The 27,068-nt window shown below is 47.5% G+C and overlaps 1 protein-coding gene across 7 annotated transcripts in view; it reads left to right on the top strand.

Moving 5' to 3' along the window:
• EHMT1 (euchromatic histone lysine methyltransferase 1) overlaps nt 1–27,068 on the top strand; it is a 116,174-nt gene that overhangs the window by 9,135 nt on the left and 79,971 nt on the right. The window contains exon 1 of one of the 7 annotated variants that reach the window (XM_065648392.1): nt 10,970–11,055. The exons of 5 other annotated variants lie outside the window; for them this stretch is intronic. The gene's annotated coding sequence lies outside the window, so the exon portion shown is untranslated. Of the gene's footprint in view, nt 1–10,969; nt 11,056–27,068 lie in introns of those variants that run through there. One more of the 7 variants, XM_065648405.1, reaches the window with a different exon arrangement.

Below are 27,068 nucleotides of genomic sequence, written 5' to 3' on the forward strand. Positions count from 1 at the left end.
CCCCGCGCCGCACGAGCCCTGGAACATGCGCCGTGGCCGAGCGCCAGCGTGGACGCGCCTCGGTGGCACAGCCGCCCGGGCAGCTGCGGGCCCCACGCTTGGCCCCCCGGGCTGCCAGCTCCTGCCAAAACAGAGAAGCAGCTGGGAGAGGGGAATTTCCGTTATCTGCCTCGAAACGCACCTACCCAAGACATCTGGCAGCGCGCGGGTTTGAGCCCGCGGCGCCTCTTTGCTCAGCGAGGAAACGTCTGGGATATTCCCGGTGAGCTCCCGGGAGCAGGGAGGTTTGATACGGTTCCCCCGCAACGTGCTTGTGATCCAGCAGCACGGCTGTGTCAGCAGCTTGAAGCCGATGCAGGCTCTGCTGGCAGAAATGTGTGTTTTGCAGCTGTGGCCAAAGAGCCGATTACAGGAGGCCCTGTCTGTGTGTTTTTATACATTGGATGTCCAGGGATATTCCAAATTCTTCTTTAAATGACAAAAAGTCCACTAGTGGAAGTTGACGTGGAGCTGCTCCTGATGCAACAGTGTCTGATTTAAAGAGAAATGTAAATGGTGGCAGGAGGCCCCGTGGTTCCCATTGCGGTTCCCCCATGAGTCGCATTTCTGAGCTTGCACTGCGCTGGTAATGCTGATGCAGTTGCTGATTGCTGCCGAAGCAAAGAGTCCACACAAGGAGATTAGACAGCAGTCCTTTTCCCTGCTGGGTGGTCATTAACATTTTCTTGCTGATGTATTATTAATTAAGCTAATTTTTATTGCCCTGTAAGTATAGATGGTGCTGCTGTGCAAGCACAAAACATAACCTCCTTGTTTCCTGGAGTTTCTAAAGTGTGTGTTGTGCCATGTGCAAAATGAGAGTATTGGAAAAACTGACGGTGCGGTTGAATATTGAAGTAAGGTAAATCTCTGGGTTTTGTTTACTTTTTTTTCCCTCTTACTTAGCAGATGCTCGGCTTCATGGCTGACTGGGGCTGGTCAATGTGGAGCTATATGAGCAGAGAGCTGTAAATGCCCTGTATGCAGAATTAGCGCAGACAGATAATAGGACTTAAGTGCAAGGAGAGTTTGCAACATTGACCCTCCATAAGATGGAAGATTACATAGACTAGAGTATTACTTTAAAAAGAGTCTCAGGACCTGATCCAAACCCACAGAAATCGGGGAGGGCTTTGCCATCAGGTTCTTGCGGGCAGCCGCTTGCAGCGTACCCAAGCCACGGGGCCGTCAGCGATTTAAACAAGAGAATTTAAAGAACTGTCCAGGCAAGGCTGCTTGGCGGAGTCTGATTATGAGATTTAGAATTTGTCCATGCCGAAAAGCCGCTGTGCCCGAGATTATTTCGTAGTCTGGTTAGATGCCAATGAAGTGAAATTCTGCTAATTGGCCTGGCATCGGCCTGCCGGTGCTGTGCCTACGGTTGCTGTCAGCAGCCGTACCGGTGCTGTGCCTACGGTTGCTGTCAGCAGCCATACCGGTGCAGCCGTGCGCTGCCAGCGAATCTGTGGGGCCGAGGCTGCGCTCGCACCTCGGAACTGGCTGTTTCGGGTCATTTTGGGGTCTGCGTGTTTGGAAGTCCCTTGGGTCTGCTGACATTTAGTGTGTGGATCTCTGTGGGTTGCTTTCTGGTGAACTCTGTGAGGTGGCTTCTTCATCCTACCGCATCCCTCGGTCCCTTTTGTGATGGTCTCGTCCCCCAGGACGGGTGGTGACTGACTCCTACCTTGAATGTCCCGCTGAACACTGTGCCTGGGTTCTGCACCCTGTGCTGCTCTGCAGGCTCTGTCCCTGGGACAGGCTGCTTGATGTTTTGTTCCCTGTGGTGCTTTTCCCATCTGTAATATTTTTACACAGTTAGAAGAATTGACTTGGCACTAGAAGCCTTTAACTGGAAGTGTCGTAGAACTGCAAAATGTTGATTTTTAAATGTCCAGGTTATCTTCCTTCGGTAAGAGTTGGCAAGTTACATACATCAAAATGTTCACTAGTTTCTATGCTATGGTTTCTGGCTTCATTCCTTGAGATCATGGGTGCAGCTGATTAAGAGAAAAATAAAACTTCTTCTAGAAGCACTTTGTAACGTATGAACTATTTGTGATCAAAACCAGTATGAATCCAAATATCCAGCACCTCTTCTTTGGACTTCTGGTAGCAGCGTTGGACTATATCTTGAAAATGTGATCTGTAATCTTTCACATATTCTCGTTTTCCATTCTTAAATTAGGCTGACGTATCCTGTTCCAGCCTATGCAATTATTAACGAACCTGTGCAATTATGGCATCTATTGTACAGTCGTTCTGTGCTAGGAAAAATCTGCTTTTAATAAACAAATTCACTTTGACAACCTGTCACTGACTTTTCCAAAGCAAAATGTTGGATAGAAAAGTGTCGCTTTAGTGAACTTTACTATTTTTTTTTTTTTAACACCTGTTTGTTTTAATGTGGTTTTGCAAGAGCACAGCAGTTGCAGCTGGAGGTTCAGCCCTGGTTTCACAGTGCAGGTGAGCGGAGCAGAGCACAGGGGAGTTGAGAGCCCTGGAGCCCCCATCACCATCCCCTGCCGTGTTTTTTCACTGCATTAGCAGAGCTCTGTGAAGCTTTGGCCAATGTAGGGCTACGGTTTCTGTTAACTGTAAATATCCCTGCGTGTTACATCACCGGAGGAGCAGAGCAGGAGAAGAGGGTTCCCTGCCACTGCCAGGTGACATTACCTGTTCTTTGGGTTTTCAGCCACGCGTGTCTCAACAGATTATCTTTCAGCATTGCTGTCCAGGGACTGTTCGACACAGGCCACCTCCTCAAGTGAATTTCTAAGAATACAGTCATTTCCCCACTCGACAGCAATACTTGAATCAAAATTTTTCTTATTCTCCATGTGAATTCAGGGGCTGTTTTCCTCAGCTTAGTTTTAGAGCTAATCTTCACGCAGATGCTGCCATTATCTGGGTGATGTGTCTCCTCCCTTTAGCTCACCAGCTGCACTCTGGTTTTGAGCGTCTGTCTCTCTTGACATGAGAACGCTGTATCGCCTTGCTGCCTTCTGTGCTGGGAGGCATATGGGAGGAGTAGTTAACATCTCTGTCTTTTCTACTGGATCCTGTGAGTTGTTTGTGACAGCATCAGAAAGCAAATTGTATCTTGGGCTGCATCTCCAGCCCTGTAAGCAGCAGATGCAAGGAGAGGATTCTGCCCCTCTGCCCCGCTCTGGTGAGACCCCCCTGCAGTGCTGGTCCAGCTCTGGGTCCTCAGCACAGGACAGACATAGACCTGCTGGAGAGGGGCCAGAGGAGCCACAGGAATGATCCAGGCTGGAACAGCTCTGCTGGGAGGACAGGCTGAGAGAGCTGGGGGTTCAGCTGGAGAAGAGAAGCTCTGGGAGACCTTAGTGTGGCCTTTCCAGACTTAAAAGGGGCCGATGAGAAAGATGGAGACAGACTTTTTAGCAGGGCCTTTTGCGATAGGACAAGGGGTGATGGTTTTAAACTGAAGGAGGGAGATTCAGGCCAGACATGAGGAAGAAATTGTTGGCCCTGAGGTTGGTGAGAGCCTGGCCCAGGTTGGCCAGAGAGGTGGTGGCTGAACCATCCCTGGAGACATCCCAGGCCAGGCTGGACGGGGCTCTGAGCAACCTGAGCTGGTGCAGATGTCCCTGCTCATGGCAGGGGGGCACTGGGGGAGCTGGGAAGGGCCCTTCAACCCAAACTGTTCTATGATTCCATGATCATCAGCTTCTCCAGGGATGTGGTGCCCAAAATCAGATAAAACCCCTTTCCTGCCCTGACAGCCCCCCATGAGTGTGCCAGGTGGTTTACCTGTGGTGTCGGTTGGTTATATGAACGCAGCTCGATGTGGGAATGAGCCCGTGGTGCCTCTTGTAATGGTACATTGCAGGTCCAAATGGAGCAGAAGAGGAGCACAACCGTGTGCTGCCCAGCGCTCTGCTCAGTCATTACCTAAAGCAGCCAGACAGGTAGGTTTTGATCTTGCAGACATTTACGCATCTGAGTAACAATTACTAATATGCCACAGTATTCAGTGTCACAGGGAAGGCTGTTTGTCAGTTGTGCCCTGGATGTGGGGTTGTAGATCTGAACCCTGGATGAGTGGGTAGGTGTGAACCCCGAGGGAACGCTGCCTCGCTGAGGCTGTGTGGGTGTCTCATACTGGTTGAGTGTGGGTGCAGTTTTTCTGGTAAAATAAACCCTTCTGAGTGAATCAAGCTACTGCCATGGCATAGAGACCTCTTGGCCAAGGGCTCCTGCAGAGGTGGGTTCCTCACCACCCTCAGCAGAGCAGAGACACCAGGAATCAGCAGATGACAGTGTGTGTTTTAGACGGCAGTGGAAGGTTTTCCGCCACGAGCCATTGGATTTGTAGAAATAACCATTGATGGGGTGATCATGGCAGCTCCTTTGCATGTTGAAAACCATGACTATTAATTAAGACTGTGCTGTGAGAGCTCATTTACTTACAGCTCTTAGCACATAGAGACTGAACCTCTACAAATCCCAATTGACAGTTAAAGTTGGCACTTCTGTATTGGTACAGCCAACTTGTGTGAAGACACTGGGCTCACCCTTGTTGATATAAGCACATTTTCACTGGTGCAAATGTGGCTGTGCTGCACATCGTGCAAGTGCGTTGACCAAAGTCATGTTGAGAGAAGTGTATTTATGTTGGGATAACTTTGAATATTCTTTGAATTGACTCAAGAGACCTATCACACTATAAAGGATGCCTCTGTCCAGGATGGACAGTAAGCAAGTCTTTGAATTAATTTATTTTTTTTTTTTACATGATACTGTTTCAGTGTTTGTCATTTCGTGTGTTTGTATTTCTCTACCTTTGGAGTGTTCTTGTTTGTTTCTTTATAATGGGTCAAATAGGCAACAAGCTATTTGGGAAACATGCAAATGAAAAATGGGAGCGTAGATGCGGTGGAGGTGAGGCTGGACCGTACCCTGCTGCTCGTGTGCTTTGCACTCTGTGTGAAAAGTGTGGCGTTGAGCAAAACGGTGGAAGGCTCGGAGCGGGGAGGAGGCAACGATTCTCCCAGCGTTGTGAGCAGGCACATGGCAGACATCTCAGCATTGACACCTGGCTGGTTTGGAAGGTCGCAGTTGTGGTCTTGTGCTATCAGGGATTAAGTTGCAGCAAAATCCTTCAGTTTTCCGGAGGTCTGGATCCCCACTGTGCAGCTTGGGAGCGTGGGGCTTGGCCACCCGTGCCCAGAGCAAGGTGGTGTCATGATGCTGCGACCCTCAGCAGCTCACATCACTTCTCCACCTCTGAATTTTAATCCGGAGGGTGGAGAAATAAAGTTCATCCTCTTCGCTGCTTGGCTTATAACCCATGCAGGTGTTACAAGCTGGAGATGAGGCCAGCTCAACTTTCAGCCTTGCTCCCTCGAAGTTGGTACTGCCTTTGCCAACCACCGCACTCATTTTCATAAGCCATCTTGAGAATTTTTGTCTTGGTCAGCTTCACTAAACCTTTTTATTTATTTTTTTGGCTTTCATACGTAAAGCCAGATGCCTCCAGGACTTCTTCTCTGTTACTTTTGCATAGTTTGAGTGGTTTTTAATTCCATGCCGGTAGCATGGGAATGTCTGTACAGCAAATAGGATGGCTGCGAGTGGCTCGCTTTTCTTAGAGCCTTCTGGAAGTAGTTGGCAGACTGAAGGTTGAAAGCCACTGGGGTAGGTAGTAGGAAGACCAGCTGCAGAGGGACAGTTTCTGCTAAATGATAAAGGACCTCGTTAAACAGCGTTTATCTTGAGAGACAAATTTAGAGTTAGTCGGATCCTTGCGACCAGTGTGGGGCAAAATGAATCCGTGTGTGTGTGTGTGGAGCACAAGGATTTTCTGACCTCTTCCAGCGTTCTCCAGTATCAGAACTGGTTCTGCACACAGTGATGTGGTGAACACAAACCGCCAGGGACTGGTTTTAACAGTGGGCGGCAATCACACAGAAGGCTGCTGTTTACTGTCCTCCCCTCCCACGCACCAGGGAGTAATATTTACAATTAGGGCACTCTGCACACACCTTTGCTGTGGTGTCTCCTTGCTGGAGGGCCAAAGGAAAGTCCCGGAGTCAGTCGTCTTTGCGGATTATTTTCTAAAGCACCCATGTTCATTGCAATCGCATGGGCCATTCTGAAAAGTGCCTGGTATACAGGGAGATCCCATTAAGAGAATAATTTTGTCTACCCTGCCCAATGAACTTCCGGAATTTAACCTGAACTGGATTCGTCCAGTGAGAGGTGCTCTGAGCAGGTCTCCTCCTGCAATGACGACCTGCTCGGTGTGCAAGCAGGGATTTCCTTTGCCTTTACAGAAAAGTCTGTCCCCAATTCAGCCAGGAGGTCTCAGAGTTCAGTGACATGTTCATACTGGGTGCGAAATGATGGATCATGAGGAGCAGCAATGTCTTGGGCAGCTGGGGGCTCCGGATAAGAAACAGACGTGGGGCTGAGCTGCTGTGATTTCTTACTGAGATGATGGACTTACTAAATTATCACTCTGCCCACCAAAAGTATTAGAGATGGTGGTTCCCTGCTCTAAGAGAGGTGTCTTGGTCCCATTTTATGTTCATGCTGGCCATGTTCGTACTGACCGTGTTCTCCTTGACGACATTCTCGGTGGTGCTATGGAGCCCTTTTGTTCTCTGCTGCAGTTTCTGGCATTTACTGCTCCAGCAACACTTGCAGATCCGGAGCGGTGGAATCCTGGTGCTGACACCACGCTGCGGTTTAAAAGAAGGAAGCAGAGCAGGACAGGTGATCACCAGCTTTGTATGAAATGGTCACGCCTCGAGATGGGAAGGATGAATAGCAGGTTGTGATATATTGTCATCTGGTGACTGGCATTGTTTTCATCGTAAAAGATGAGAAATAATCTTGTGTTACTGCCGCGCTTATGGTTTGTAATGTTGCTGTGTTATTTCCCTTCTGTAGAGTGAGGATGATGATAACACAGGTTAGCTGAGGCTGCGTGTCCGTTGAAGCCAGGCCAGTAGCAGGCAGCATGGTTGCTCTCTTTTCTGGGCAAAAAAATAGCAGTTTCAGTGGTCAGGAACCCCAGCAGTTGTGCAGGCTTCTCTTTTGAGCGGTGCTACCACTGTCCTTACAGCGTGGAGGCACTGACCTGCCATTCATTTCTGCATTTGGAGGGGGAGAGAAAAGGGCACTGCATTTTATATCAGAAAAATGCAGGTGTTGTGTGAAAATAATTCGGGTAGGCTGCAAACTCAGCGGCTGCTGTTGCTCTGCAGTGTGGTTTGTGGGATCCTGTCAGCTGGTTTGGCATTTTGCGGCTTTACTATAAATGGCGATAGTGATACTGTATTATGCGTTAACACTTTTTTTTTTTCTCCTGAGAGCTCTTCCATGCTCTGCCACGATGTTGCAGACTAGCCTGACAGTGTAGAAGCCACCTGCAGATGCTCTGTGGGTAAGGAGAGCAGAAATCCTTTTCAGATCTCGGGCATGCATTCCCACAGCTTCCTGCTGTCCCAGCCACCGATGACACAAAAACCCAAGCGCACTGGATGTAACTGGAGGTGAAAATCTCAGCAGGCTCTTCCACAAGAATTCTGGCCTAACTGGCGAGTATGACTGAAGTAATTCATTTTCTGCTGCCTTTCACCTTGCCATCCCTCCCAGACCTCTGAAAGGCATTGAAGACATCGGACATTTAGACCATGTCCTCAAGTGCCTGCATATTGTGGCAAATAGAGTATGAGGAGTGAGGACCAGCCATGGGCTTGATCCGGCTTCCAGTGGATTACCCCTTTTGGTTTAGATATTAGACTCACAATCTTGGTTTTTTTAAGCTAGCATGATCGGAGATGCTCAGTCTGCAAGATTTGGCCCTAATCCTTATACAAATATGTTCCTTCCTGGGGCCGGTGGTCATGTCAAGTGAAGAAAGAAGACTCCGTACCCTGTTCATTGGGAGCTGCTGGTCCCTCATACTTAGAGATACCGCTTTCCCAAGTCATGCCTTCTTCACTTGGTTTTCTTACGGTTTTGGTATTGTTTAGAGCCCTGACAGCCTGCCTAGATGGGGTCACAGCTACCTTGCAGGGGCCTAAGCTTCATAAAGCTGGGACCCTTCTGCAGCATGAGCAGAAGGCATCGTGGGCCCTGAGGGTCTTGGATTTAGAGCTTGTTGGTACCTTGTGTGCCTCCTGTGCCAGTGGTTAACACCTGATGGGGAGGATACAGCAGAATTATTTAAGTATTGCTGTTCTGTTGGTACTTTAAGGCTGTTTCCATGACTTCTGTGGGAACTCGTAGATAAATAGGGAAAGTAACCAGAGCTTCTCGGTTCTGCAGTGCTAAATAGGAGGTTGCTGTTGCATCAGACTCGTATTCCAGCTGCGTGGTCTCCTGCAAATTATATAGGCAATTCTTGGTTCTTTTCATACAAATGAGTCTTAACAGGGAGTCTGCGCTGAGGGCATAAAATGCCTACGTGAATTTTCGGCAAGGCTGATTTTTCTTCTCTGTTGCACTGTGTTGGCACCGCTGGACTTAACAGCATCGCTTCTGGGTCACGCCGCAACGCACCGAAGGAGCCTGTTTGGTCTGTGAAGGAGCAAAGATGTGCATGTCTTAGGATGAAATGATGAATTGTATACTCAGGCTAGAGAGGTCACAGCAGGGATATCAGAAAAGTGCCATTAATTTGCTGTCACGGTGGTGTTAAACGTGTTTTTGTTGATATTTCTGAGGCTCCCAGTGCAGTGAGGTGGGTCAAAGTGGGCCAGTGAGGAACGGTGAGCGTTTGAGGATCGCTGTCCTGATCTGCTGCTTCCCTACGAGTAATATTTAGAAAGATAAATGGATTTGCTTCCTCCTCTCAGCATCTTCATCCAGCTGCAACTTTCATGCTACTCCTCACTGATGAGGAGTGTCAGAGGTGGATTGCACCGCATCACATCCTATCTCCCATTTGGTAAATTAGTAATACATCACTATACCTTTCTGTGGGAATCTCTCTGTCCCGGCTGCTTTTTCAACCAGGTTGAAGGCCGGGTGGGTTTAAAAACGATGATATTTTAAAATTGGAGAACAGCTTTGATTTATTGACCTGCTGCCTCTATGAATCGAGCTGTCTGGGCTGGCATCTGGAGATAAGAGCCTGTCGAGTAATTGCTTATTATTGACTGATTGCCAGCTTGGGCAGTTTGCTTGAAGAAGAATCAATAACAGTCAATCTTCAAAGCCTAAACTCTCAGCGAGTACGACCGGCTTCCAAATTGAGAGTGACAGGTCAGCATAACTCCATATCTGATATCCCAGCTTCGTGTTTGGGTGTAATCCTGTGACGCAGGAGGAAGCGCAGGACATGATCTTCCTGCATTGAGGCTTTCACATCCCGCTAGCTTTAAAATCTGGGATTTTTCTTTGCAGGGCTTTTCAGGGCCAGATCCCACCCTGGTTCCAGACCTTCCTCCGAGAAGCTGGAGCATCCTCAGCACCCCCAGGATGGGTGGGAGGGCAGGACCAGCGCGGGCATCACTGAGTCCCCAACGGACAGAGCAGGGAGGGGATGAACAGCCCGTGCTGTGACACATCCAAACCAACCAGTTCGGATGCTTTATAAATAAAACAGTGTGTCTATTTTAATGCATGGTAACAGAGATTTCCTTTCTGTGGGTGATTCTATTTAGGTGACAACAGAACAAAATATCCAGTGTCACCATACATTTCATCATTCCTTACAGAGACTGTCGCTATGGTGAGCGTTCGTTTTTAAAAAAGCAGACATAGCCCTTATTTAACACTATCATGACATGTTGCCTTTTTTTGTGGATTCACGTGTAGGGCTTAAAACATAAAAGGGGCTTTGCGGCATCAAAGACATTCAAGACTTTTATTTTTTTTAAATAAAGGTTTAGATGTTTGTAAGGTCTGGGGTGAAGCCTGGCGGCTGGATCTGTGAACAATCTCACACCTTGCGCTGCAGCCCACTCCGGATTTTCCCCAGCGCTCAGGGGCTGCTCTCTGGTCTCTACTCAATCAGGGTTTAAAACTTGAAATAAGAGCCTTCGGTGGGGGAGGGGGAGGCTTGGATCTCATCAGCTACAAAGAGCAATTAAGCAACAGGACATAAAATAGATAAATGGGAAGGGGAGCGGCAGTACCCTGGTAATGTGGGAAGATGAGATTGGAAGAATCTGTTTCTAAAGTATAAATATTTGTCCTTAATTTTGGAGCTTTATTTTCACCGGGAAAGCTCTGATTCAAGGTGCGGCATTTGGGATGAGGGAGAAATACCTCAAATGGAGCAGTTTAATCTCCAGTGGTCTAGGAGAGAATGGACAAGATTACTTGAACAGCCTTGCTTAGATACTGGATTTGTTGTCTACTAGCAAATCCTCATTTGCGTGGGTCCTTAATCTGTGGAGTTAAATGTGTCTCAGGGTCTGTTACCTACTGTGCTGCCGAGTTGAGAACTAGATTTTTAAAGCTGTTCCTTTTTCTTTGAATGTCCCCCCTTCCCCCCTGCACCCCAAATTATCTTCCTGATTTTTTTTTTTTTTTTTTTAAAAAGCAAAGATGAGCCAACAAGTGCTACAAAAGAAAAAATCTCCCAGTGAGAAGGTGTTTTTGATTTTAAGATTTGGTGGATGAACTGTCCACCAGCTTGTAGAGAAAAGCCAAGAGCAGGCACTTAAAACGTGTGTCGCAGGGAAACCACTCGCCCCCCCTCTTCCTGAAAGGGCAAGTTAACGTGAAATATTTTAACCTCCTTGGAGGTCGAGAGTTGGGCAGAGATCCTTTCTGGAGCTCTAGGAAGGGACTAGCCCTTGTTTTTGGGGGCTGTTTTGCTTTGGCTGTCGCCCTGAAATGGCATTTCCTCATGTCTGCAGCAGCCCTCATTTCATGAAATGGATGCAACTGCTGAAAAAAGATCTCGCGTGAGCATGCTCACTGGAAGATTAATCCTTTAGAGGGAGTTGGAGAGTTAAGCTACTGTAATTTCTCTGCAGTTGGCTGCAGTAAACAACTACTCTAAAGACACGAGGAAAAAAATTGACGGAGGTATATGGGATTAATGTACATATCTTTTTGTGTTTCTACTTTAAGGTCGAGGGTTTGGTAAAGGTTTTTCTCTTAAGAGCTGGGGAAGAGGGATCTGTGTAAAGATTTTATGGGTGACCTTCATGTTGTGGTTTCTTTTTTTCCTCTAGGCCAAAGTAATCCTATTTCCGTGCGAGGCCGTCCTGAGGCGCGGGGCTGACTTTGTAGAGCTGGGCTGGAGCACCAGGGCGGCTCCATGTTGAGTTAAATGATTACAGGAGGTGAGGCCTGCGCTCCTTGAGGGCCGAGAACACCCAGTCCTGTTAGTCGTGATCAGAACCCAGTGGGACTCGGTCTGCCAAGCTTCTGTTGCAAAGAAAACGTGGAAAGGGATTAGTTTCGATTACCTACAGAAAAGTTTTTAATTTTTTAAAATTCGCTTCCCCTCCTCGCCACGCCTGAGGAGCTGCAAACCTGTTGTCAGATGGGGGGGGGAAGAGAAATAATCGTTGAGATATTTTGGCTTTGCTTTAAAGGGTGATGACTTTTCGCACGTTGAGGAGAGGATGCCTTGCCAGCCAGGTAAGTGTGGCAGGGTTGCGTCCAGGTGACAAACCCAGCCCCGTCCCGCCCGGGCGCCGCGTCGCGGGTGCGTCCTGGAGGAAGGAAAAACTCTGTCAGTCAACAGCATTTTATCTCCTCGCCTCCAGAACGCGTGGGGGAAGGAGGATGTGATTTACCGCCCTCGATGCTTCGTATCAGCTTCCTCCAAAATGCGGCACAAGCCACGTTGGGCCAACCTGGGGGCTCCCGCGGCCTCCAGCAGAACCGGGGTGCCTTGGTTTTTGTGAGGCTGCTTCAACGCGGTGCTGGAGCTGGGAGAGGCAGCGCTCACTGACCGCGGCTTGCGTCTTTACCTCTTAAAAACATCTCCTTGATCCTTCTGGATGATGAGGAAATGGAGGTGAACTGTCAGCAAAACTCACCTGGCTGGGGAGCGGGGGAAAGGGCATCGTTTGGAGTGTTATACCTAACGGGAATAATTCACTCCCCTCGAATTGTTAGAGGTGGCTCCTCAGCAAGTCTCCAGGACTGTGCACGAGTGGAAGAAGGGCACACCCTTCCTCCTGCGAGGAGGGAATAATAATAGATGCAACTCTGCCTGTGCCACTGAAAACTCGTGTGTTGCACGGCTGGGACATTAGTCCTGCTGCTACCTGGGCTTGAATTCGTGTCCAACAGCAGCAGGATCTTGTTTGTGATGCTATGTGTTGGAAAATGGCTTCGTATTTCCTCGGGGCGGCGTGAAGAAGGGAATAATAATTCAATAATTTTGCAAATGTCAGTGGCTCCCACTAGATTCACCCCGTGGTAGCTGTCGGCTTGTGTGCGGTGCGCAGGTGGATGGTAACGCTGTCGGACGGGTTCAGAAGGGCAGTTCTATCAGACTTGGCTGAGCTCGAGATGCTGCGTGTTTGGAGAAAATTTTGCCACCCCGATGTTGAGGTTTTTTTGCTTAGTCCCTCCTTTTCCCCTCCTTTCCAGAAGCTCTGGCTAGCACAGATTGTCTGTTCTGTGGATGGGTTTAGGGAACATTGATGGTTGTGTGCGTAGGGGGAATAATTAGCCACCAAATGCAAATAGATTGTTTCTTGCTGTTTCAAAATCATTGTAATTTCTATTGAGGATGGGTTAATTATATCTTCATTTTGATGGCTGTAAGGAAAATGATGGAGATACAGCAATATAAATCTATATGGGGAGAGGCATTGTTTTCAGAACACTGTTTTGGAAGTTGTAAGAACAAAGGCTCATCGTCTTGGAGGAGCGTGGTTCTGTTGGGATCCAGTGGTGCTGCATGTTTCTCGATGGTGGATGAGTGTTTTCTGGTCTGGATTTTTATCTTATGCCAGCGATATATCTGTCACCACGACAAGGGCTTTTCAGTTCAGAGGAAAATGATCAAATTCTGTTTAAAAGCGCATCTGGTTGAAGGGCTGGGAAACAGCTTTTTGAAAAGCCAGGGTGAAAGCAAGAAAGTTAAAATAAACCTGAAAATTTATTGCTGATCATGGTGTAACAAAAATACGTCTTTAACCTGAAGTGTGCAGGTGGGGGCTGCTTTACCAGTACAGGACCCAGAGGTGCCGTGGCCCTGGGACTGGTCTGTGCGCTGGAACGAGGTGCCTGTCCTGGCCCGGACAGTGCGGGTTGTCACTGGTTTTCCTTTTGCAGTGGGTGACTTTGGGGACCCTGATCTGTCATCTCATCCTGTGTTGCAGCCTCACTGGGAAAGGGAATCAAGTTCATCCCTAAAATGGTTTGGACCAGCTTTAAACTTTTTCCTTTGGTCTCCAGTACCAGGGTGGGCATCTTGGCACCAGAAAATGAGGGGGAAAGCTCCACAAAAGGACGAAGGTGACACTGTTTCCTTAGTGCCATCCATGCCTTTTGGCTCAAAGCCAGAGTAAAGCCCTCCTTTTCTTGTTTTAGAGAAGAATGGGGGAAATGAGTCATTTTCAGTGGCTGTGGAGAGAATCGTGCTTCAGCCTTACCGAGCCTTTGGCCTGGGGACTCTGCATCGGAGCAGCTTTTGCGAGAGCCTCAGCCCATGGCTGGTTCTCTATTCTCCAGCAAGCCCTGCAACTGAGAAATCTGAAAGGGAAAAAACAGCTGCATCCAAATTTAATTTCTGTTTGGTTTCAACATTGCGGATGTGTCCTTGGGCTCAGCAGATCCCATGGAGGGGGCACCTCGTGCCCCGCGTGAGTCCCTCAGCCCTCGGTACGGCCCGACCGAGCCGAGGTTGGATCTTCAGCCCGGGCAGCTCCAGCCTGCTGGAAACGGGTCCAAAATAAAATCTTAGCCTCGCACTTAAGTGGAAGAGCTTGCGTTAACTTGAGGATTTCAAAGTCTTCGTTACAAAGGGCATGCTGTCAAAGCCAGTTGAACTGTCCCTGCTCATAGTGTCAGTGCGGACGGGGCCGTGCGGCCTGCGGGGTGTGCAGGGGATGCAGCGCAGGGGGCTCCTGGATGCTTTGATGAGATGGGTAACTTGGGCTTTTCGGGAGGATTCATGTCTGAATTTAGAGGCTCTTCTCTTTAGATTTGTGTGAAAAATTCTGCCCGTGTGGCCAGTTCTGTCTTTTTCTCCATCAGTATAACTTTGTTCAGTGGAGGAACTGAAACCTGAATTTGGGACTTGCTCCCCTCTTTGGTATCATAGCAGCCGAGGGCTATATTCAAAACAGAAAGAACAAAATGCAGCTGAATCTTACAGGTGTATCTAAAGAAACTTTATGCAACCCCAGCAATCACAGGGAGGAGAAAGTTACTGTGATGGGTAATATACTGGACCAAAGTCCCAGTCTTTAATAATCAAATAATGACCACTTCAAAGCCTGGTGTATTTGCTTCTCTCCCTTCTCACTGCTTCAAGCAACCTTTAGTCAATCGGCAATGACTTTCAAACCAGACATTATGATATAAGCCTTGTAATTATTTGCTGTGATGAATGCTCTTTCTGCTGTGAAGTTGCGTGGAAGGGTTTTCTGTAACGCGCAGCGTTTCTCCACCTTTGTGCCTTACCGAGATCCACTTGAATCTCCTGCTCTCCTGGTCATTTTGAAATCCAGTTTATGGCTGCATTTCAGCTTCCTTCAGCAGCACCTGGCGAAGGAGACTCCCTACCCCCCTTCTCCTTGAGGATTAATAAGTGAAGTTACAGGCACAGGAGAAGGAGCTGCATTTGTTTTAACCTGGCTGTGAAATTATTAGACTAACTACGTTCCTGTGCTGGACGAGGCTTAATGATTTGATCAGCGTGGAGGACAAATGTTTGGGCTTCTGAGTGTTAGAGGAGCAATGTGACGTGGTATGTTATGCTTGGGAACGTGTGGTCTGTGGTGAAAGGGAGGATGGAAGGAAAATGCTGCTTTAAAGACCTGCAGGTGAAAAATGGAATAAAACAGAGCAGGGAGAGAGAGCAGAAACACAGGAGACAGGGCTGAGAACTGGGAGAAGTGGGTGGATGGATGGGGCTGTGAAGGAGGCTGGTTTTGAAGGTGATGGTGAAGTGACTTGGTGGCTCTTAAATAAAAAAAAAAGAGGAGGAAATGAACCGCAGGTGTTTCTTCAAGCGCCATCTAGTCTGTGACCTACTTGCTGCCACAGTGATTTGCAGCTAGAGGAGCAAACAGGAGAAGTGGCTGTTCCCGGTGGGAGGACGAGGTGCTGGTAGGTGCTGCAGCTCTTGCCGGGGGTGCACCTGGAGTTCGCGGAGCCGCTGCCGGAGAAAGCAAAGGGAGCAGCTCTGAGCCGTGGGTTTCCTGGTGCTGGATCCTGGAACCAGGCTCAGATTTATGAGCTGGCTTAACCACATGGGCTCCGTGGTGCAGGGCCGAGCGCTGTGCCCGGGAGGGACGTGGGGCACTTGGGAACTGGCCTGTCTGGGTCACGGTACCAACAGCAGGAATTATTCATCCCTAACCTTAATAATCCACTGCAAACTACAAGTCTGCTTTCTCCCACTTCTGCTCCTTCAGGAGCCCCTGCTAACCTGATCATTCTTAATCTCATCTTATTTTCCACATCATCAGTTTGATTTCTCAGTACTTTCACAGTCCTCAGTGTTCCCGGGAATCTGTGCCTCCATCAATTATCTCTATTTCCTTTTCGAGGCTGTAGCAACCTTGTACCACGGCTTCCATACTATTTTTATAACTCACACTGCTTATCAGAGGAGTCCTTCAGAAATAACTGCGCGGTTCTTACCAAGATATCCCCAAATTTTCTCAGTAAATAATAACTTCAGCTCTTGCTAATATGAATTGAAGGCTCTCCTTTTCCTCATGTTCACTTCTCCCACTGGGGTTGGGGAGTTAAATGCTTTACCTTTAACTTAATTCACGTATGTATGTATACATGCATGTCACAGCGTATCAGATACTCCTTTAACTGTATTAATCATGATGCTGAGCATCTCATGCTGTGTCAGGTAGCGGCATCGGTTAGACAGTCGCTCTTCTCCTTGGCATTTATCAGCAAGTATTAGCATGTAACCTTCCTTTGCTTGATTTTGAAACCGGTTCCAATATCTTCGACGTGTGCTTGAAGTCCAGATAAATCCCATTAATCTCAGCAGACTCAATGTGGAATTACTGGATGGGGGCGACCCAAAAAGCAGCGACATGGTGCTGTGGCTGCTCTTACTCCCTGGCACCTTTCCTGCTCCGACCAGGGCTGCATCTCACCTCGGGGTGCTTCAGATTTACCTCTGTACAAAAAGCGATTGGGAGGTAGCCTTCGTATCTTCCTTCTTTTTTTTTTTGGGGGGGTGTTCTAAGTTGGTATATTAAGTAAATAAAGTGGCTCTAAGAGTGCCTGAAATGGCAGCCTCCCTCCTGTTGATGGCATATATAGGGAGTCACTTGTGAGTGAGCAGTCCAAGGTTATTTAACTCCAAAACTTCTGCGCTTGCCTTGGAAACTCCATCCAAGAAAATATTTCCTTTGGAAAGAAAAAAATGAAAAAAAAAAAAGTCCTCTGTTTTTCATAAGTTGTGAATGGTGCTTTTGTCTAAGCTGATTATTTTATTTATTCCAATAATCCTCTCTTCCAGAATAAAGGAAAATTAATTGTCTTCCCATTTCCATAATGATTTGCCCTTCAGACAGTTACTAGGCAAAGCGCTTAAAACCTGAAATGAAAAGATGGTGAATGTTTAAAATCATTGAGCTACTGTAGGAACATGTTTGTACTTTAATAGGGTAGTATTCAAGTAGTCCCAGAGAGTGCTATTTGCTCAGTGTTCTGTAGGATTATGAGTTTGAAAATGAAAAAATGGGGTCAAGCCTGCTGTGGTAGATAGCGCAAGTCTTCTGTAGGATTTTGCCAGCAATATGGACTGCCTGCAATTGAAGCCTTAAAATTATCCAGCATTAATGGGGAGTGTTGTCCTTGGGCCTCGTTGTGCTCGTTTGCCGGGAAAGTGGCTTTGCTGCATTTCGGTGCCTGGAGATGGGCAAGGACTTGCTTCCTTACACTGATGGCGCAAGATTTTCCCTTGCAAGAACTTTTCACTGACACCTTCCCGGCTTTTGGTTATTTTTAACTTTGGCTGGCTGAAAAAAAAAAAAGTTACCTGATTAATTTGGGAAAATGCTGGAGTGCTTCCTTAAAAGGCTCAGGAGTGATGTAACATTCAGTGATGAATCTCAGAGCTAAATTAGAGCTTTTGCGGGTGCGTTGGTTGAGGAAGGGAGTTTCATATTTTATCAGCTAACACATTTATTTTTTATAGCAGGTGGTGTGTTGAGGACCTTTGGGTAGCTGGGAACGCTGGTGAAGCCGATGTGGAAGCAGCGGCACCGCTCCAGATCCAGATCAGCGTCAGGGCAGCGGTGAATCTGCTGCCACTTTGCTTTCCAGTTTGATTCCAGTAAGCTTTGGGAAATACAGAAAAACTTGGAGCTGGGGCTGGCCTGACTTCTGATGGGGGATTAAGCTGAGGGCAGGCAAAGAGGAAAAGCACGATGTGTTAAACACCGGAGTCTTGCATAACAAAGAGGGTTTGTGGCCCCGTCATCCACGTCCCCATCAATGTTGCACATCCAGGTGTGTGCTCCCAGGCATGGTGGAGTTTGTCTCCGCTGTGTTTGGGGAAAAGGTGCTGCCACCAGACCTGGATGTGCCCCTGGCTCTTTCTTCATCTCCCAGCATGACCGGAGGCGTTGGGGATAGTTTGAGTGCTGTGCTTCAACACAAGAAACCACATGGCAATAAATTCCTCATATCTGTCCTATGTTTTCCCCTTCCCTTATGTAAAATTGCTCCGAAGGAGCAGTGTGTAATCCCTCATGGAAGAGAGAAGGGTGGGAGTTAATTCATTTTCATGATCTTTCCATAGCACTTAGTCCAGCTAATAGACATTTGTCTTTCTTGGCTGCTGCACTAATCCCATAAGGCACCCGGTGGGAGAGGGCTCGGCACAAAGGACGCGCAGCCCCCGGGTATTTCCATTAGCTGCACAGCACGTGTGATCATCTGTTGCATTTACAGCTAGAGTTTTGTGCTGCCGTCTCAAGTGGAAGAGCAGTGGAGGAATCTCAATAGCACCCAGATCCAGTAGACTGTGGTAGCCCAGGTGAGACAGTGGCTCATCGCCCAAAGGTCCCCAGGCACCGCAGAGGGAGGGGGACTCTGTCCTAGTTAGTGTGAGCTTAGGGAACGTAAATCCAGGTGCGTGACTGTCCTCCTCAGGTCTCCCCTGCTGTGCCGTGCATACAGCAATCTTTTGTTTTCTGTTAAACACCATAAACCTGGCAAGGGAATTCATTAACGTGACTCCCGACAGACTTAGATTTTGCCAAAGATTGGTTTCAAATCACTCTCCCTGCTCTTAGTAGGAGAGTTCAGAAGTCCTGGGGGTGTATAGATGTAGGCTGTGACATAAACCCACCCAATTTTGTTCATTCTGTACTGGTATGGATTGCTATTTCTTGCTGTTGCTGTGCTTGGCTTGTTGTGCGTAACACGGAAGGAGTTATCCCAGGCAGAGAACACTCAGGTGGCCACCTCCTGTCTGTCAAAAGCTGCTGTTGATTTCGGTATTTTAGGCTCGGTCCTTTAAATCACAGATGGAGCTGTATTTCCAGCTGGTACTAACCCATACAGTTCATCGAAGTAGGTGACGATATTCTAATTTACAGCAGTTATGGTCCCGCACTGTAGGCAGCGGATGCGCCATGCGGAGGGAGAAAGCTGAATTTATCAATCACGCAGAGCCTTGTGGAAAACAGCTCCATGCTGGTTGCCTGGAGGCAACCTTTTGAAACCTTTTGAAAGGCCAAAGGTAGTGAAACTTTGGCCAGGAACACTAGAGGACAGGAGCTGGGCCGGAGGAGGATTGTGCCCCTCAACTGGAACAGCTAATGGCTGTTTTGCAAGGCACCTTCCTCGTGCTCCCGGCATTCCGGGTGCAAGGCAGCGACCTACGGGCCTTTCCAAATGAGAGGGGTTTTACAGACGTAGCCTTTTCTCCTGATCTTTTGATGGCTCTTTGCAGGAGTAACTGTGTGTGTTAGCTGGGGGCGGTTACTCGTCCCGTGAGACAATGCTGCTTTTGAAAATTAATAATTTTTTTTAGTCGCCACCACTGTGCTGATTGTCATGTCCTTTTGTCTCCTGTTCCCTGAGGGAGTTTTTGCCTTTCCTGGATCTCATCCTGATATCCGCTTGGGAAAACAAATCCGGGGTTGCTGATGAAATTGGTTTTCTGCTGCGCTGCATCATCTGTGGTTGTGCAGGGAGGAAGGAGCCAGTGTCCTGCCAGAAGAGCAGCACATTATACATTTTTGCTTTCACCAAGGACATCCAATCTTCCTTTCTCTGTATCTCTTGTCTAGCTGAAGTAGAGAATTTTATCATATTCTGGTCCTCAAGAGTATTGTCTCTTGGTCTGTGGTTAGGATTGATTATTGTACAGCATCAGCAATTCCTTCCTCTCCCCTCCCAGCACATCAGGTTATATGTTACATGTGGATTGAAGGGGCTGACAGATCTCCGTCATTAACGATGAGCCTGTAAATGACTGTTCAGTGCCGACAGTATCACTGTATGTTCTGGTCTTTCATCATCTGGAGCTCAAGGACAAGAAAATTCTGCAAAGCTGGTGATGGTGAGGAGAGGAAACGGCCTCAAGTTGCACCAGGGGAGGTTGAGGTTGGATCTGGGGAACAATTTCTTCCCCAAAGGGCTGTGGGGCATTGGAACAGGCTGCCCAGGGCAGTGGGGGAGTCACCATCCCTGGAGGGGCTGGACAGACGGAGATGAGGTTCTCAGGGACATGGGGCAGTGCCAGGGGTGGGTTAATGGTTCATCTAGATGATCCTGAGGGTCTTTTTCAACCAAAATGATTCTATGTTTCTATGATTCTACCCTTCTCGTGCTGAGCAGCACCCTCGTCCTGCCTTTGGATGGGGACAGCTTGTTTCCACTGTCCTCGCTGCCAGGTGGACTGGGCTGACTGGTTTTCCTGGTGGGCACCATCATGACAAGCTGGTGTTCCTGAGGTGGTACCTCCAAAGGCATCACAAGGTCCCACATATGAGCTTCGGGTGGAAGTGGAATTTGCAATGACCACACGTCTAGGAGGCTTCATCTATGTAAAAAAAAAAAAAAAAATTTTTTTCTTATTTTTGTCAGATCAGTAGTATTGTTTGCTCTGAATGTTTTATTTGGCTATTTCGTGGTTGTGGTTTTCTTTGTCTCCGCGCACCTACAACGTCACAGCGCCGAGCGCAAGTGTTAACTATAAAATTAGAGCCATCTGTGAGGTCTGGGCCGGGGGGTGAGGGGGAAGGGGAGGCGCCGCTTCCAAAAAATCTGCTTAAAAATCAAACTGCTGGATTTTGAGTGGCGGTTCAGCAGTAGCTGCTCGTCTCTGTTTACTTTTCCTGGGATCTGCAGCCCGTGGGAGCAGACAGACACGGACATTTGCTCCGAGTTTCTGCAGCCTGTTGGGTTTGGGCTGGGGAACGTGGGGAGGGCTCATCACCCAGCGCTGTGCCTTTGTCGCTTCCCCCACAGAGCTTTTGTCTGAACAGACACTGATAGACGTTTGCTATTGATTCTTTGTCTGGAGAGAGAGCTGCAGTGAGATAGATATATATATATATATATTTATTTATGTGGGTACGTATGCGTATATATATTTTTAAACATCAGATCGACTGAACAAACTTTCCTCTTTCTGAGTCACCGCTGCATTTTGGAGCAGGTGGAAGAGTAGCCAGGGCTGAGATGATGCTTATTTGGCTTTTTTGAGGTTTCCAGGGCTCAGAAAGAAATGAGGAATGGATCATCTAGATCTGAGAGAACAACAAAATCCCCAAAGAAACAAAAATCTTTATCACATTTCAAATCTTCCTTCTCCGTCCACTTCTAAATGTGCTTTTTAAAGAGTTACAAATGCCTGTTGGCATAGAAACTACAGAATCTGAGTGAAGCGTGCAAATGTAAAAGGAGCCATTCTGCACAAGCAACATGGGCCGAACCGCTGCAAAGCTGGCTCAAATCTTTTACGAGGCCAAGAAAATTGTCCAGATGTTGCTCGAATTATAATGGCACTAAATACTTAGGTTTTTCAATTTGCACTTAAATCCAAAAAAGCTGGACATGTAGGGAATGCAGATCCATCACCAGTGGGCTTTCTTCTGAAAGAATTTTTAGTCCAAAAATACTGCTAAAATCTGTTTGGCTCTGAGTAGTGCCAAATTCTCATTAAAACATGTGGATATTTCTGTGGTTTAATCTGTTAGAAATGCATTCGGGATCCAGTTATGTTAAATTAAGCAACAATATTGGCCTGGATGTTGTTTGAAATATTAAATGTGGCAGTCGGAACACTAAGCAAAATGTTTGCACATTTTAATTGCTCGATGAAAATTTTTTTTTTTTTTTTTTTAAATTTTATTCTGAGGAATGATTGAGAGCGCTTTAAAAACTGTCCCTGGTCTCCTAGATACGCTGTTGGTGATGGGATGGAGCCGGGATGTGCCGGGAGGACGCTGCTCCCTTTGAGCTCCTGGGGTGCGGAGGATGTGGATGTGCCTGTGTAGGCCTCTGAAATTCTTGATGGAATCTTGAATCCTGGGATCAGTTTTGGGCCCCTCATGACAACCCTTGGGGTGCTGGAGCGAGTGGAGAGAAGGGAACGGAGCTGGTGAGGGGCTGGAGCACAAGTGTGATGGGAGCGGCTGAGGGAGCTGGGGGTTCAGCTGGAGAACAGGAGCTGAGGGGAGACCTTCTGATCTCTGACCTGCCTGAAAGGAGCTTGGAGCCAGGGGGGGTCGGGCTCTGCTCCCCAGGAACAAGCGCCAGGACCAGAGGAAACGGCCTCAAGTTGCGCCAGGGGAGGCTGAGGTTGGATCTGGGGAACAATTTCTTCCCCAAAGGGCTGTGGGGCATTGGAACAGGCTGCCCAGGGCAGTGGGGGAGCCACCATCCCTGGAGGGGTTGGACAGACGGAGATGAGGTTCTCAGGGACATGGGGCAGTGCCAGGGCTGGGTTAACGGTTGGACACGATGATCTTGAGGGTCTCTTCCAACCAAAATGATTCTGTGATTCTATGGAAAACCAGCACAGCCAGAGAGTATGCATCACGCTAGGCTTTCCATTAGAGTTTTTTACTGCTGATTCTTCACTCCGTTGGGGTTTCCTAAAGAGTGCCTTGAACAAAATGCCTCTGGATGTCAATGGCAGCACGGCTCAGCAGGTTGTGTCCCGGGTGGTTTATCTGGTGGGTCCAGCTGTGCTCTGCAGAGGGCCCAGCAGCTGGGATGCTCCCTCTGTGCAGGTGAGGCCATGGACTACAAAGGCGCTTTGTCCGGCCAAGTATTTATTTATTATTCTTTTTTTTTCCCCCTCAGTTGTTCATTGTTAAAAGGCAGGCCCTTTTTTTTGTTTTCTCCTGCTTTAGAGGAAGGGCTTTGCTACAGTGAATGTGGGAGTGGATGGCAAAGGAGCCATGAAACGGCGCTCGCAGCCAGCGGCGCCTTGGGACACATCCGTAACATATATAGTATGGAAAAAATGTCACTGCTGGGTGGGATTTTAATGGGGTGTCGGGGACTGCTTATTTTTAGACTCGACACATTGCAGAAGTAGCCTTGTTCATTATTTAAGGTTAAAAATGAGGGCAGCCGGGTATATTAGCAGGTTTTCCTACAGCCTTTTGTTTTGGGGCCTTTTTAATTGCGTGGCAGCTTGTGTTGTATTAAAATGAGCCCCTAGCTGGGAAGTGGTACAAAGCAGGATCGCGTTGCCGGTACCGGTGTGTGACTTGATAGCATTGACACCTCTTTGTCATCAGACATAAAAAGGGGAGTGCAAAAGGTATGTAGGCTCAAAATTCAACCATGCTTTACTTTTTCTTTTGTCCTCTTTAGTATAAAGTGCATACTTTTCTGTGGGATAGTTTGACTTTTTATTTTAAAAAACCAAACCAACAAAAAAACCCAAAAAACCCAAAAAACCACACCAAAAAAACCCCCCAAAACCAAAAAAAACCCCAACCCGGAAGCTTCAGTGCGATTTCCTTTGTTAATTTAAAGAATAATAGCTATATGATGGTAAATGGGGATTGTTAATGATTCATGATGGAAGAAAGCAAGTGAAAATATAAGGTGTAATGGAATGGAGGTCATTGCTGTAAATGTCCTCTGAAAAAGTAACTGGGTGTGCTGGGGAGGGGAGGCAGAGGTCAAGAGTCAGAAGATAAATCAGCATCACCCCTTCTTTTGGCTCATTTTTGTGGCTGTGAAATGCCCATGCAGAGGGTCCAAGGTCCTTGGGAGGTCTGATGGCTCCATTGTTGCTTCCTTGTTTGATGGTTCATCCCGTTGTCCCTCTCTGGGCTTTGCCATCTTCGCTGTAGGGTCCCTGTACACAAATTAACTTGTAGCAGGTGCTTAATTTATTTAAGCTGGTTTTTTGTTAGGTTTTTTTTTCGTATTATTAAAATATGTGGCTAACTTGGAGCAAAGTGCCTTGAAGCTTGCAGAGTCAAGGCTACGAGACGTGGGAAAGGCCGAGGCACTCTGTTGTTGGGCCGGCTTCATATTTTCACTGCACTAATACTTGCTTAACAGCTCGTGTTACAATTGGAATGGGGCAGCTGTTTAAAAGCTAAATTTTCAGACAGGAACCAATACGTATTTAATACAGCGGCATCATTAGCTGGGCAGGACAAGGTAGGCCGAGCTTGCAGAAAAATCAAATAAAGGACAGAGAAGCAAGAAAACTCTTCTTTGTATTTCCACATACGTGGATGCGTGCACGTGTATGTTCAGAGTTATACACATTCTCACTTTTCATTGGTCAGGCGTTAATGGGGAATAATATTTAGATTTATCCTTAGGTTATATTACAATACTAGAGACCATTCCTGTGGCAGCAGCACTTTCCTATCTGTAGGATCACTGGAGTGTGAGTGTCTTTGGAGTGAATTTGGTGGGTTTTGAGACCAGAGCAGGGATCTTGGGAGGGTTTTTTGGGGTTTTGGTTGTTTCCATGCGAGTTCACTCATTTTCAGAGTCTGCAGAATAAAGCAGTTGAGCCTCGTTGCTGCCTCGACCTCGAGGTTGAGCGGCAGCAGGATCTTTGTTTTAGAACGTGCCCCGAGAGGATGCTAAGAAAGGATTAGAAAGATAGAAGTGGAATGGAGAGAATAAATTAGAAACAGGGGAGAAGGAAAATACAGGAATTAAAAACAGAGCAAGAGAGTTCGAAATATAAGAGGAAAACTGGCATGGATGGTGAAACACAAGGGATTGGGCACATGGGAACAGAACAAAAACCAAGAACAGAAAAAAACCAAGATCCCAATGCAGGGTTAAAGGAAAGACACCTGGATATGTGGGCCGGAAGATGGGAAACAGGTGAGGATGGGCAAGAAAACGAGGGGTTGGGAGGCAAGTGCTGATGTCTCTGCAGCAGGCTGCAGAATATTTGCTTTGTCCTTAATGCCAGTGACTGTAAAGTGAGACAAAAATGTCCCCCGAGCTCCAAATATGGATGGAGTGATGAATGGGCAGGACCAGCCCCTCGGTTCCCCACGGGGAACATCTCGGAGGATCTCTGGTTCCCATCGTCCAGGAGAGGCTGGAGAAGGCTGAGAAACCACCTGGGTTTGAAGGTCTCCCACAAAACCCCTGAATGGTTGAACAGAGAAGAAACCGAGCGCAGCTGTACCTGGCTAATGGATGAAGAAATCCTGTAAGTCACGTTTCGATTCGTAGAATCCTGCATAGAATTCCCATCTGTCTTACAGTTGTGTCACAGTCTTGCAACACCCCAAGCGCCGTGTTGGCACCAGGACAGGTGCCTGTTTCAGCACCGCAGCCCAGAGAAGACAAAACATGGAATTTTTTGACCTTTATAGCTAGTTTATTTGCAATTTTGTCCTATGTATAGTTACTAGCAAAGGCAAGGTAATATAGTTTTAACCCTCTTGTCAGGTATCCCTTTTAATATAGACGTGCATTGGCTTTTGCAGTGAAGACAGATAGTTCCTCCATTTAATTAGCAATTACGTGGAGAGAAAGAAATTAATTGGCACTGATAGACATTGCAAGTCTGAAAGGTGTTCGCTTGGTGGAGTTTTCTTCTTACTGAGAAGTTTGGCTTTCACCTCTAGAAGGGCGTTATATGTACCTGACAAAACATTTGGTGAATCTTTATGGTGAGGTACAGGCTGAGTTGACCTGAACTATGTAAGGAGCTTGTTGTAACACAGCTGGATCACTGGGATGTATCTCCTGAAAACAAAGTGATGGCAGCAACCAGCACAGACTCTGAAGGAGAAGTTAACTGAGCGTGCGGCAGTGTTACAGGGATTAGAAATGCGGTATAAGAACCTGGTAAAAATAAATGGATAAGAACCCCTCAAATTACTGGACTCAGTTACTTGCTATACACCTGCGTGTCCTCCCTCCATCAGTTAGATCTGAACAGGTCCCGTTTGCCAGCATCCCTCCCTGCACAGTTGGTTGTGCTGTTATAAACATGTGAGGCTTGCATTTATTTAGACTGGTGTGTAGGAACTACACTGCAGGAAAATTTCTATGTACTTGTGTTCCTTATGAACCACGTTTCTCTTCCTTTTTTTGTTTGCTGGTGCGTTGCAATGGATGCAGCCTCTTCTTGTGTTTTGATAGTTTAAGGTTAAACTTTGATTTACAACATCCATTCAATCTCCGTGGAAATGGGGCCTATTTAGATTAGCAGTGGGATATGCAGGGCTTTACAGGAACTTCTGCAATGCTTTTTTCAGTATGCAGAGGAAGAAGAGTGTTAAATGCAGTTTGAAATGACAGGCGTTCTGGGTTGCTTTACAGCTGATCCTACTCTGTTCCTTCTAAAGAAGAACTTAGGAAAAAAAAAATACTGTCGTTCCAGGTATCTCACAGCGTATTGACCTGTACATATCCACCCTTGCAGGTGTTCACACCAACATCTGAGGCACGTCAGGGAAGGGGAATATCAGAATTATTCCTGTGATGATGGCAGTACTCAAGGGATGCTCCCATTCCAACCATCTGGGCTAATGTCGTTATTATCCTGATCTGAGTGGGCCTTTTCCTCCCTCGTTCTTAAAAGGGGAGGACAAAGCACCACGGAGCAATCCTGCTGCTAGGATGAGAATATCGTCTACTTGCAGACCAGGCTTAGAAGGATTTGCGTTTGTATCGGGTGTCTGCTGATACCGTACAGCCGATCTGGCGAGAAGGAGACAGGACACACGTCTCCAGGGCTGGTTGCTCAGGGCTGGCTGGGAGGGTCCCTCTTGTGCAGGCTCAGGACCTTGCCTAAAGTCTCTCTTGCTTGGGCTGAGATTATATCGTGGACTCAAGAATGGTGCAGGGTACCGTTCTTGCATGCAATTCTTGCATTGTGTCCACTCTTGCATGTGATTCTTGAATGCAAGAATGGTGCATGCAAAAGTTTGCAAAGGATTTTACTTCCTCTCAGGGTTTTTGCTTTGGACCGAACCAAGGGTACCATTTATTTTGAAGCAGTCCCGTGTGTTTCAGCGAGGGCTGTTTTGTGGGGCGGGTGTCAGCAGCAAACCCGGTCCCTGCAGCTCCCAGGTGCGTTGCCAGTTCAAAACCGCAGCTCCCATGTGGACGTCGCTCTCTCGCGAGAGCTGAACGTGCCAAGGAGGCGATAAAAGAAGCCAAGTGATGTTCGCCCGGTAATGCAGCAGCTCTTCGCTCGCCTCTCGCCCGGCTGGGGATGGTTCATCCCGCAGACTGCGAGGCGTGAGGAACCTGCCATGGTAACAACACCCTCCCTTGGCCAACAGCGTCTGCCTGGAGATTGTCAGCTGCTGACTAGCAGGGAATCCTGGAAATCTTTCTTGTAGGGCCATATTCTACCCGGCTGGCTGTTTTTTTTTTTCTTGGCTCGTACATGAAAACAATGCAGAGACTCAGTCCCCGAAGTGCAGCAGGAGCCGTTAATCAAAGGCACA

This window comes from Caloenas nicobarica, chromosome 19 (assembly GCF_036013445.1).
Source record: "Caloenas nicobarica isolate bCalNic1 chromosome 19, bCalNic1.hap1, whole genome shotgun sequence".
Lineage (NCBI taxonomy): Eukaryota > Metazoa > Chordata > Aves > Columbiformes > Columbidae > Caloenas > Caloenas nicobarica.